Below are 13368 nucleotides of genomic sequence, written 5' to 3'. Positions count from 1 at the left end.
CTAGAATCGCCGCCTGGATGCCACTTCTTGGTGCTATGTACTGGGCCTACAAGTTGCTTTTTGTCTTCTTCTGAAGAGGAATGGTTGTCTAATAATGGGTTACTGGTGGTGGATTGAATAAAATCTCTTTGTGGCTACATGAGCTCTGTTAGGATTCTATCTCCCAGGTCTTCTATGATTTCCTATGGAACTGGTTCCCCCTATTTATATCAGTCTCAATTTACATCACAAGTCCAGAAAGGAAAAGATGTAAATCAAGACTCATCGATACTCAGCTTGACTGTTCCCCTAAGTTTCAGTCAAAGAGACAGAAACTTCAGCAGTGCAGTTTTTAATTGACATTTCTGACTTAAAATTGAATTGATGTTCTACTTACTCTACAGTCGACCCTCTGTTTTCACAGAGGATCCATTCTGGACCACCACCACCCTGCGAAAACGGAGTTTCACATATATTCAAGCCCCATTGGCTTGAATATAGGCGTACGACCACAGGAGCATGCATGCGCACACCTCGGGCACATGCCCCATTATTTCCCCCTCCATTCATCCCTCATGCATAAGCAAGGGCTGAGGGTTCGAAACCCTCAAGAATGGTGGGAGGACTGTAATTTCCTATGCAAATTATTTAGGTTTTCCCCCCTCCTTCCTTCCTTCTGTTTGTCTTACTTGAAATCTAAATTTTCTGTCAGCTGAAATCATGCTACAAAAAATAAAATAAAAAAATGTAAAATATATTTTTAAAATAGAATGTTCACTGAGAGACAACCATGCCACCAAATACCAAGAAATAATGCAACTTTTTGTTTTAATAGGAAGTTTACTTCATGGCTCTCCCCAAATATTCTTGTAACTCTGCTGAATATAATCCTGAAAAATCATACAAACAAACGCAACCTCAGAAGTTTGCATTTAGCAGAACAAAACTGTGAATGAATGTGTGAAAAATTACTATCTCTTGATGTATGTTTTTCAAAATTCTGTATACAAAAAAAAAAAGAAAGAAATCTAGATTGAATACAGTGGACCCTTGTTATACGCTGGGGTTTGGTTCCAAGATCCCCCATGTATAACAAAATCCGTGTATGCTCATGTCCCATTAAATATAATGACATAGCAAAATGGTGTCCCTTATAAAAAATGGAAAATCAAGGTTTGATATTTGAAATGTATACTTTTTGGGAACATTTTCAAACCGTGTATGCTTGAATCCGTGTATAAAAAATCCGTGTATAAGAAGGGCCGACTGTAAAAGAAGACAGTTGAAATAACACCATCGAGCTTTTTCAAGAGTAGTATAACATAACATAAACTTTGCATTGGTATTTGCAGTTGTACAGATAAAAGGATCAGCTTCAAAAATTGTAATCTGCACTTTACTCTTCATAAAGAAAGGCTTTGTTATCGAGGTCTTGACTGAGTCAATGTTTGTCGGAGCAGTACATTGATAAATGAAAAATGTATGAGTGAAATATTTGCCAACTATGTTAAGCTCCATTAAGGAAACATTTTGTGTGTGCATGTCCACATTTGGAGAGAAGGCCTGCATCCCCTCCCTGCCTCACCAATCCTTAATGTTTGCTAATTGCTAGGTATATAACTGTCAGTTTGGGACTAGTAACAAGGGCTGACCATTGAGACAACTAAAGAGATATAATTAACCTTCTTCTGTGGGTGCAAATATATAACCAGTTTGTAATGTGTTGATCAATACTCACTGGTTGTGTAATCACATTGACACATGCTTGTAGTCCAGTTTCACACATATTATTTGCATGGACAAAAAGTGCATTCATCAGTGTCATGTAATCCCTGTCACAGATGATGCCATTTGACTGTGTAAGATATGTAAGCGTACGGAAAATGAAATGTGCATGACAGTTATCTCTCAATATTACAAAGATTGCAATGGTGACAGTCTTGTTTTAATCACTGCTTTTTCAGGCACTCTATTCACCTTCACCTGGCTCCTCCCTTGAATGTTAATTACAGCCTTTGAAGAACTGAGTAATGGGATAATGTGTGGAAAAGGGGTGTCACTGTACACAACAACAATACATTAAACTCTGATGACATAGAAAATTGGGTATTCATGTGGGTGTACATGTGTGCCCTAGCCCTTGGATTGAACAAGTGTGTGTATCTGCTAGGGTTGCCAAAGTGAAAACTGGAAAGGGCCCCTGTACCTTTAATGGCTCTATAGAAGAGGGAATTTCAGCAGATTTTGCTTGGTAACAAACATCACTTGTTGAAATTCCTTCTTCTAGGGAATCATTAAAGGTATAGGAGTCCTCTCCAGTTTTCACTCTGACAACCCTAGCTACTATATCTACATTACACAATTATAGCAGTGGTGCGACAGGATGGAGACACAGTTGTAGACTTTTCAAGGACCCATACTAATTTTTGGACAATACTCCAAGAACCTGCAAAAACATTGTTTTATTAAATACTGGTTTTGCACATTGTTCCTCAAGTCAGGCTCCTGACCTAAATGCTTAGACTTAAATTCCATTGGTAGGCCCAGCTAGAGTAAACCCACTGAATCAATGGAATCATATTGATTTAATAGTTCAACAATTGATTCTATGGATTTATCCGAGACTACTAATTGGCTTTAGCTCTTAATACAGGGGTGGGCAAAAAACCATGTGACACTTGCAGTTCCCCAAGACTGTTTATGTGGCTCCAAGGGGTCAGAAAATGTTCCAAAATGCCCAAGAAAGATCTCTAGGAGATGTGGAGGGTATTTCAAACACTTTTGGAGCCCTCTGCAAAATCCTACAGAATCCTGGGATTTGTAATTTGGTGAGGAACCAGAGCTCTCTGACAAATCAGGCTGAATACCTCCCCAAACTACATATTCCAGGATTCTGTAGTATACAGTCAGGGCAGTTAAAGTGGTGTCGAACTGCTTTAATTCTGCAGTGTGGATACACCCCTAGAGGGCATTTGGGGGGCTTTGCAGGAGCAATGGGGGAGTGCTGCTCTCCAAGGTCTCCTGGTGGGCTAATGCAGCCCCTTAATCTTCCACAGTTGCCCACCCCTGCCTTAATAAGAAACAGGCGGATTAGAATCAGACCTCAAGTTCTATTTGAGCATCAAAAGCTAATGTTTGTCTCAGAAACCTGAGTCCCCCCCTTATCAGTACCTAGAGCTGTTTTTCATTATACCCACAGCAGTTTGGCTGAAGAATGTCACTGACCCTATACACTCTTTCAAATGTGTAACTACGAAGGTATAAGAACTAAATTGCCAGTTATCTGGACTGCTCCACATACATGGAGTTTAAAGTGCAAATATAAACTCCTTGATATGGACACACTCTGATTAATCTGCTAAGACCTCTTCTTGTCTCTCCATGATTATGACTTGCTTTTTCCTCCTGCGCAGCTCCTCCTGTGTCAACAGAGCAATGTACACTCTGGATCTGTTCCTGTCCATCCCTGACCTCCTTGCCGGGTGCTCTGACCAAAGACAAAGTGATTAATGTAATTTTAACCAAGAGTAGCATTTCAAGACAGGAGGAGACCATGTAACTCTGTCCTCCTTTTCAACAGAGTGTTTGCATCATGTCATGTTTCCTTCTTGTAAGTGCTTGTTTCACTTGCTCTGGCCTATGTTTCTCTGTTGCGTCTGAGATTACTGGCTAGTACTGATCTGTTCTGCTCCTTTATTTGCTGTCTCCCATGTTTAAAAGAGTCTCTTTGCACTCCTTCCATGCTTGGTCATTTCTTGGCTTCACTACTCACTCAGAGGCATTTGATTTCTGCCAGAAGGATTTGGAATCCACTTTTTTCCAGTCCTTCAACATGCCTCATGGCCCTCTCATGTCCTCTTCTAAAAAGCCCCTTTCTCTCTTAATGAATGCAACCCTCATATTCTTAACCCCCAAAGGAGCTTTATCAACCTCTTCTCCCTCCACTGAAATGCCACTGTAATATTGTCAGGCTAATCGACAGTAATTCACCTCACCACCCTTACTTAGGAGGCTAATAGCAGAAATGTCATTCTGCATTTATAAAGGGCCTCCTATCCAGAAGACCTTCAAAGAGCCTTGCAGTGATGAGTATGTACAAGTTAATACAAGTGCTTATGCATGTCAAAGTGTCTGCGCACATTAGGAAACTCATGCCAGAATGGTATAACATGGAGGTTTTGCAACATTTGAAAGTGGTTAACATGGGCCAAGAGGGCAAAGGGGGCAGTGTTTTTGTTTTAAACTGGAATTAATTCAGCCACCTTTGTGTGATCTGATGGCCTTTTTGCTTAATATTTACTGAATTCTCACATGACAAGACTGTCTACATTAGCCTTCTTTTATTAGAAATAGCTAGTCGACTAAAGACACAAGGCTGCAACAGGATAGCCAGATGGAAAGGATGGCAAAGCAGGTACCGATAACTTTAACAGTTGTACAAAAAGGAAGATTTTAACAAGTGCTGCTTTTCACATTGAGACATAAGGCATACCATAGGGTTGTCATATAGCAGTTTAATGTCCCACAGCAAATTTAAATATTTTTAAAAGGATATTTAAAAAAGCAATCTACTTTAGAAGACTGATCTAACCTACAGTCTTCTAGTCATAGCCCCACTTCCTACAATACTGATATATTGATGATAGATTTTATCTGCAGGAAATGGCAGGATAGTTTTTAAACTGTTCATAATGGGGGGGGGGAGGCAAAATTTTAAACAACACCTGCGTTGAAGGGATCCTGGAGTCCAGTCTTTGTTGCTTCTTTTGGGGGGAGGTAGACACATTGACTGATCTTGATTTGTCTGCAGCCTTTGACACCGTTGATCACTGCCTTCTAGTTGATATACTTTCTGACCTTGGGTTCTCAGACTCTGTTCTCGACTGGTTTAGATCTAATTTGTCAGGCAGATCTTTTGCAGTGGCCACAGGTGGTCAGACTTCATCCTCTGTTCCCTTATCTGTTGGAGTTCCCCAGGGCTCTGTTCTGGGTCCCCTTCTGTTTTCTCTCTACACCAGTGCTTCTCAACTATTTTCTGTCATGCTCCCCCCTAGGAAGAAGAAAACATTTCGTGCCCCCCGCGCGACTGTAAATAGTATCATTTGTCTATAAAATTGTTATAAGTACACCTCTGCATAACAGAGCCTCACACCCCCCTTTACGGAGCCTCGCACCCCCCCTGGGGGGCCCGCCCCACTATTTGAGAAAGGCTGCTCTACACACTGTCCTTAGGAAAACTCATTAGCTCTTTTGGTTTTTCCTACCATCTGTATGCCGATGACACCCAGTTGTATCTTTCCGCCCCTGACCTTTCTCCAAGGCTTGAACAGCAAGTTTCGTCTTGCCTCACAGATGTCTCGCAGTGGATGCGCCATCGGCATTTGAAGCTCAACATGTCCAAGACAGAGCTTCTTGTCTTTCCTCCTAAGCCCACCCTTCAACTCTCCTTTTCTGTCTCTGTGGACAACATTTCTATTCAACTAGTCCAGCAAGCCCGCAGTCTTGGTTTTATCTTTGATTCTTCTCTGTCATGTATCCCTCAGATCCAGACCACAGCCAAGGCTTGTAGATTCTTTTTGTACAATATTGCCAAAATACGACCATTTCTCTCTGACTCTACTGCCAAGATCCTGGTCCATGCCCTAGTGTAGTGATGGCGAACCTATGGCACGCGTGCCAGAGGTGGCACTCAGAGCCCTCTCTGTGGGCACACATGCTGTTGCCCTAGCACAGAGTTTGCCTAAGTTTCTTACTAGAAAGCCAGAGAGACATGGCACTTTGCAATAAATAAATGGTGTCTGGGTTGCAGTTTGGGCACTCGGTCTGTAAAAGATTCACCATCACTGCCTAGTGGTCTCACGACTTGATTACTGTAACATCCTCCTGGCTGGGCTTCCTCTTTCTCACCTCCATCCTTTAATCTCTGTCCAGCATTCAGCTGCACACATTATCACATCTGCCCACCGCTCTGACCACACCTCTCCTGTGTTGGCATCCCTTCACTGGCTCCCCCTCCCTTTCCGCATTCAGTATAAGCTCCTGCTGTCGACATTTAAAGCCCTCCATGGACTGGCCCCTCCTTACTTATCAGACCTTCTTTCTCCTCACCTTCCCACTAGGGCCCTCTGTTCTGGTAGTCAAGGTCTGCTGTCCCAGCCCAGGATTTCCTCTGCCCCATCTCGGATTCGCCCCTTTTTACTCGCTGCCCCTCACTCCTGGAACCTTCTTCCTCCACAAGCAAGAGCCATCACTTCTTTAACCAGCTTCAAAACGGAGTTGAAGACCATCCTGTTCAGAAAAGCGTACCCAGGCATTGCATAATTGTCACTTGCTATTTGATGTTCTTTTGTTGCCTGTTTTATTGAATCATTTCCTATATTGCTATGTATTTTATATGTATTATCCTACTAGAGAGGCAGGCTAACTCCAACAGGCCTCCCTGGAAGAAGATTAACCATCCATTAAGAAGCCAAGCCCTCCCTCCAGTCCATCTGCCTTGGTCCAGGCCTCGGAGGTAGAGAAGACTTGCTGGACCTCATCCCCTTCCCCTCCACCACTCCCTTCTCCTTTTGTGTCATGTCTTTTTAGGTTGTAAGCCTGAGGCCAGGGAACCGCCTAATTAAAAGATTGTTTGTACAGCGCTGTGTAAATTTACAGCGCTTTATAAATAAAGGATAATAATAATAATAATAATAATAATAATAATAATAACAACAACTACCCTACAATCTCAGGTTTTGGGGTTTTGTTTTTGTTTTACGGGACAGTGATCATTTCCTATCTGGAAAGAACAAAACAACAGCTTTACAATGAGCCAGGGAGTTCTTTCTCTAAAGAATTATATGCCAAACATTGCTATTTATTTATTGGCTAAAACACCTTGGGAGCAGGCAAGTCATTCACAAAACCACTGCACAGAATAGTGGCTGCACATTTTGTTTACTGTCTCAGCTTTTAGAAAAACCAGTCTTGTTTTCTCTTTAAAAATGGGCACTAGGAATCTAGTAATTGTTGCTTATCCAGCACAGAGATGAGGGAACTGTCACCCTTGCCCTCTCTCTGTGGATGCCTATGGCAACTGCTATATAAAAAAGTCAAATTGCATGGCTATCTTGGTCAGCTTAAGTTGCTAAATGAAACGTAAAATAAAGCAATATTGCAAATGTTATAAAATCACATTTTACCCAACTAATAACTAAGAATTTATTGCAAGATTTATGCAGAGATTTGCCATTGCCTTCCTCTGAAGCTGAAAGAGTGTGACTTGTCTAAATTCACCCACTAGGTTTCTATGCTGAGTGTAGATCTAAAACCTAGTCTCCTGGAGTTCTCATCCAACATTTAAACAACCACACAACATTGGCTCCCACATACTTAGTGAAAATTGACTAGACTATTAAATTGTTGGCGTCCAGAAAAATTGTAACTAGAATCAGTCTTGTATCTAGAGAATCAGTTGTATCTAGAATCAATAAAATGTATCTAGAATCTGTGTTGTAGTGAAGACAAGGCTGGCAGGCCTTGCTGGCACCTTTTGATTAATAGGGCTGGCACCTTTTGATTGCTGGCACCTTTTGATTAATAGGGCTGCTGACTGTGTAGGCACACATGTGAATGTGCATTTCACACAGTGAAAGAGTGTAGTGTTTTAGCACAACTTTGAAAGATGGATTTTAAAATTAACCAATAATAAAAATGGCACCTATTGGTGAATGTATACTGAGCTGTGATACATTCAACAATCTTGAAGCCTCATTCCACTACAGAATAAACCGGTTTGCAAACCGGTTGGAAGTGGTTTAAATGGCCCTTGTTCGCACTTGCACCAAATCATGGGAGTGGTTGATGGCAGGGGGGCGGCGCTAGACCCATTTAAACCACTTCTTCTGGATCTGCTAAATCCACCGCATCTTTTGCAATAGTTCAGTGCAAGTGTGAACAGAATTGGTTCCCTGTGATGCAATTGTCTTGAACCTCACCCTCCCTGGGTGAAGCACCATTTTGGGGCTGCCACTTTGCTCCCCCTCTTTGCAGAAGCTCCTCTGTTATTTTAATTTTTTTTTACTTTTGGAGCTTTTGTGGAACTGATGATGATGATGATGATGATGAGGATGATAAATTATTTATATTCTGCCTCTCTACAAAATGCAATCGGAGTGGCTTACAAGATTGAAATATACAGTCTGAACCCTCAACCCACCCACCCCCTTAAAATACAACTAAACAATATGGAATTTAAAACATAAAGCAAACTTAAAAACAATACAATAAACTGTGGTGAAGTCAGAGGTCAGCAATTAGATTTTCCTTCTGATGGCCGGAGAATTATTCAGGAAAGGCCTGCCGGAAGAGATCCTTCTTTATGGCTCTTTTAAAGCTGTTTAGAGTGGTAATATGATGGATCTCATTCAGCAGGCCATTCCACAATCTGGGCGCAATAACTGAAATGGTCCTCTAGGAAGTCGTGGACAGCCTTGTTTTAATGTAACAAATTTTCCCCCGAGGATCTAAGTGCGCAGGGAGGATTATATGGAAGGAGGCAGTCCTGAAGATAGGTTGGACCCAAGCCATTTAGGGCTTTAAAGGTAATAACCAACACCTTGTACGGGGCCTGGAAACTGATGGGCAACTTTTCCCCATATTGTGGTACTTTGAGTTTACCTGCCTTTCCTTTGCCAGCCAGCATTTTTGGTTTGTTTGTTTGTTTTTCACGACAACGGATGTGACAGAGCATGTTGTAACCAAATGTGGGCAGAAACACTTGATGTGGTTGTCATGATTGATGGAGGGGGAGAAGCTGTGGAAGAGGGTCCTTTTTGAATCACTTGACTGGTAAATGTGAACGAAAAGTGGGTTAATTTGCAACAGGAAATTTGATTGGCTCAAATGTAGTGTGAACGACACTCCACTGTCGAACTGAACCATCAATTCAGATCGCAAACTGAATTAATTGTAAGTGGAAATGGGGCCTAAAAAGACACTCTCAATCTCAAAACAACTTCTTTAAAAAGACAGAAGAATAGCATTACAGCTGAGTGTGGCTGGAACACAAAAAACCACATAGTATGTGAAAAGTGAACTGGATCATGGCTGAAAGCCTAAAGTGGAAGAGAAGTTTAATCTTAGTACTTGGAGCAGTCTGTCTGGAAGCACGTCAGACTTTATGTGGGTTGTGTAAAGCATTAGTGGGCCACCTTTTTAATGACAGGACTCCACAACCATCAAAGCAGCATGACTGCTCCCATTATGTGGTGAACACTGTGCCTACTTAATATTCACCTGTCAAGCAGCATTAAAGGTACAAAAGCACTGCCCCACGAAAAAGGGACAATCCCAGCAGCATATTTCAAAAGGGTTAATTATTAAACAACAGAGGGACATGTATATGGTTACTTAGCGATGAGAGAGATATGCTTTAAATGTACCATTTTATTTATGATTACATTACATATTCCAGGGGAGGTGCCATAATTCAGTAGTACAATACGTGTTTCGCATGCCTATGTTCCACGTTCTGTCTCTAGCAGTTCTGATTAAAGAATCCCAGGAAGCAGAGCAATCCTAGCTAGAGCAGGGTCTCCAAGCCAGATCCAGACATACCTCTGGCACAAATGAGGCTGGAACTATAGTGAAGTTTCTCTGACCCCTTGTTTGTCAGCTAACTATAATATGGGTACATTTGTTGGAGAAAAACCATCAGTCGAAGGAGGGAGTTGCTTGTATCCCTATTGGCTCAAAGTATGGAAGTAACATTTAGGGAGAAATGTGACTGGAAGGAGAACTGAAGGGGAAAAAGGGTGGTCAGGGACATGTGTCCCCTTCCTTCTCACTGGTTTTCTCCTGCTTCTACTTTAGGGTTGCCCTGTAAGCAAACTGCGCCAACTGCGCCCGTTCCTTGAGAAGTCAGATCTGGCCACGGTGGTACATGCCTTGGTTACATCCCGTTTGGACTACTGTAATGGGCTCTACATAGGACTGCCTTTGAAAAGTGTTCAGAAAATTCAACTGGTTCAAAGAACTGCTGCCAGGCTGTTAACAGGCGCCGATTACAGAGCCCATACAACTCCCCTGTTGAAACAGCTTCATTGGCTGCCAGTTCGTTCCCGGGCACAATTCAAGGTACTGGTTATATCCTACAAAGCCCTATATGGCTCAAGTCCACATTATTTGGCAGACCGTTTCTCCTGGTATGAACCTGCCCGGACTCTGAGAAGCCCTTCTCTCCATCCCAACACCTTCACAAACACGTTTGGTGGGGACACGAGAGAGGGCCTTCTCAGTGGCTGCCCCTAGACTCTGGAACTCCCTTCTCAGTGGCTGCCCCTAGAACGGCTCCCTCCTTGATGGCTTTCCGACGGCAGGTGAAGACCTACCTGTTCAAACAGGCATTTAAGGAATCGCTATAAGAACAGGCAGGAATGTTGGACTAGTTTAATCATTCTGTTTAATGCATGTCATTTATCTATTTATTTTTAAAATGTTTTAATTGTACTGTTTGTTTGTTTGTTTGTTTGTTTGTTTGTTTGTTTGTTTGTTTGTTTAATTGCTGTGAAGCCGCTCTGAGTCCCAGTCCTGGGAAAAGAGCGGGATATAAATAAATAAAATAAATAAATAAGCAAAGGCTTTAAAAAGGACACACACACGTTAAGGTCATAACCAGAAGTCCTTCTCCAGTGCTGAAGTGCTCCTTAAAGTGATCACTGTGCCATCATGGGGTTTGTGAGGGAAGTGTGGTTGGGTCCCTTAATTTTGAATATCCAGAAAGTTTGGGAGAGCAGATAGCTATCTGTGTCATGTTGTTGTTAATTATCATAAAGGTGGCTTCAATGTATGGTGGCCCTCGGGACTTTTTCAGACAAGCAAAAAGACAGGAGCATAATGGGATGCTCTCGTCAGTGTTGTGCAATTTGGCAAATATTTTTAGATGATGTCATGATAATCCATCATTATCCCATGAATAAAGAGGAGTTTTCCAGTTGCTTTTCATGCACGGGACTTTCCCGGTTTTTTTGCCCATCTGAAAACATCCTATGAATGAGAGACCTCCAAAACATATCAACAGCTCTACTCAGGCCCTACTCTCAGCCTACTCTCATTAATAATCCTACTCAGGTCTTGGAAACTTAGGGCTGTGGCTTCCTTGATTGAATCGGTCCCCCTATAATGCAGTCTTCCTTTTTTCATATTGTCACTTTATCAGACATTGAGGTTGCCATAAGTTGATAGGGGAATTAAAAGCACATATACACACACATTGTATTTTCTAATAAGTCATGTTTTCCCATGATACATCCACAGTATGATAGTCTCAGTTTAGTCATTTTGACATGTGGTGAGAGTTCAGGGTTTAATTTGCTCTTGGACACATTTATTTCTCTTTTTGGCAGTACATGATATCCGTAGAACTCTCTATCAGCATATTTTAAAGGAGATGATTTTCTTCCTGTCCACTTCCTTCATTCTCCAGCTTTCACAACCATTCACAGAAATTAGAAATATTATGAGATGGATGATTTTGGCTTTGGTGTGTAATTATATATCTTTACACTTGAGGATCTTATTTAGTTCCTTTATAGCTGTTTTTCCAGGTTCTAATCTTATTCTGTTTGCTTGACTGCAGTCTCCATTTTTATTTATGACTGAACTAGGGCATGAAAGAACTTTATTTCAATGTCTTCCTCAACTACTTTTAAGTTATTTAAATAATCTGTGGTCATTGTTTTTGTTTTCATAATGTTCAACTGTAACCCTTCTTTTGCACTTTCTGTCTTGACTTTCCTCAATTCCTCGACACTGTTGTTCAGTTTTAAGTGGGCTATTAAAACACTTTTGTTCTGCAAAGTTACAAATCAATATATCCCTTGTTCTTAACCTGTCTCTTAATGTATTGGTTATTTTCAAAAGTTTTTGAATTGTAAATCATTTTAGGGACACTTTTGGGACACAATGGTGACTCATAAATTATATGTGTTAGGTGTGTACAAATAAAAATAATAATTTGTGCAAAAGGTAATATTCTTTCACAAATAAACTTTGAAAGCCCTGAAATATTATGTCAGTGTTTGGCCGAACACAAAGGGTGCTCAACAATGGCTCTTTTTCATCCTGGAGAGAAGTGACTAGTGGGGTCCCACAGGGGTCTGTCCTGGGGCCAGTACTGTTCAGCCTTTATCAATGACTTGGATGACAGAATTGGGGGCATACTTATCAAATTTGCAGATGACACCAAATTAGGAGGAATAGCTAATACTCCAGATGACAGGATCAAAATTCAAAATGACCTGAATAGACTAGAAGGCTGGGCCACAGTTAACAAAATGAACTTCAACAGGGAAAAATGTAAGGTACTGCACTTAGGGCGAAAAAATGAAATGCACAAATATAGGATGGGGGACACCTGGCTTAAGGAGACAACATGTGAAAGGGATCTAGGAGTCCAAGTAGACCACAAGTTGAACATGAGTCAACAGTGCGATGTGGCAGCTAACAAGGCCAATGCAATTTTAGGCTGCATCAATAGAAGTATAGTGTCTAAATCAAGGGAAGTAATAGTGCCACTCTATTCTGCTCTGGTCAGGCCCCACCTGGAATATTGTGTCCAGTTCTGGGCACCACAATTTAAAAAGGACATTCAGAAACTGGAGCATGTCCAAAGGAGGGCAACTAAAATGGTGAAAGGTCTGGCAGGGACGTAGCCAGGATTTTAGGAAGGGGGGGTCCAGACTAATGGGGCTTGGGCGCAGCGGTGCAGCAGCATGCACCATTCATTTTTCTAATGGAAGGGGGGGTCTGGACCCCAAGCCCCCCCTCCTTGGCTACATCCCTGGGTCTGGAAACCATGTCCTATGAGGAACGACTTAGGGAGCTGGGGATGTTTAGCCTGGAGAAGAGAAGGTTAAGAGGTGATATGATAGCCCTGTTTAAATATTTGAAGGGATGTCATACTGAGGAGGGAGCAAGCTTGTTTTCTGCTGCTCAAGAGACTATAACACACAGCAATGGGTGCCAAGCTGCAGGAAAAGAGATCCACCACAACATCAGGAGGAACTTCCTGACAGTAAGGGCTGTCCGACAGTGGAACAAACTCCCTCGGAGTGTAGTGGAGTCTCCTTCCTTGGAGGTCTTCAAACAAAGGCTGGATGGCCATCTGTCAGGGATGCTTTGATTTGGATTTCCTGCATAGCAGGGGGTTGGACTGGATGGCCCTTGTGGTCTCTTCCAACTCTATTATTCTATGATTCTATGATTCTATGATTCTATGGAATGCTTATGAAGACAGTCCACATGTTGGCATTATCATGTATGTATTAAAGAGGCATGAGATTACCAGCTTTGTAACTGTGCATGGCATCTGACCTTTTATCACAAAACCAACATTAGCAAATAGTA

This window comes from Sceloporus occidentalis, unplaced genomic scaffold, assembly GCF_023333645.1.
Source record: "Sceloporus occidentalis isolate IW3139 unplaced genomic scaffold, rSceOcc1.0.p SCAF_3, whole genome shotgun sequence".
In the NCBI taxonomy this organism is placed as follows: Eukaryota; Metazoa; Chordata; class Lepidosauria; order Squamata; family Phrynosomatidae; genus Sceloporus; species Sceloporus occidentalis.
Note: the sequence above shows the minus strand (reverse complement) of the source record.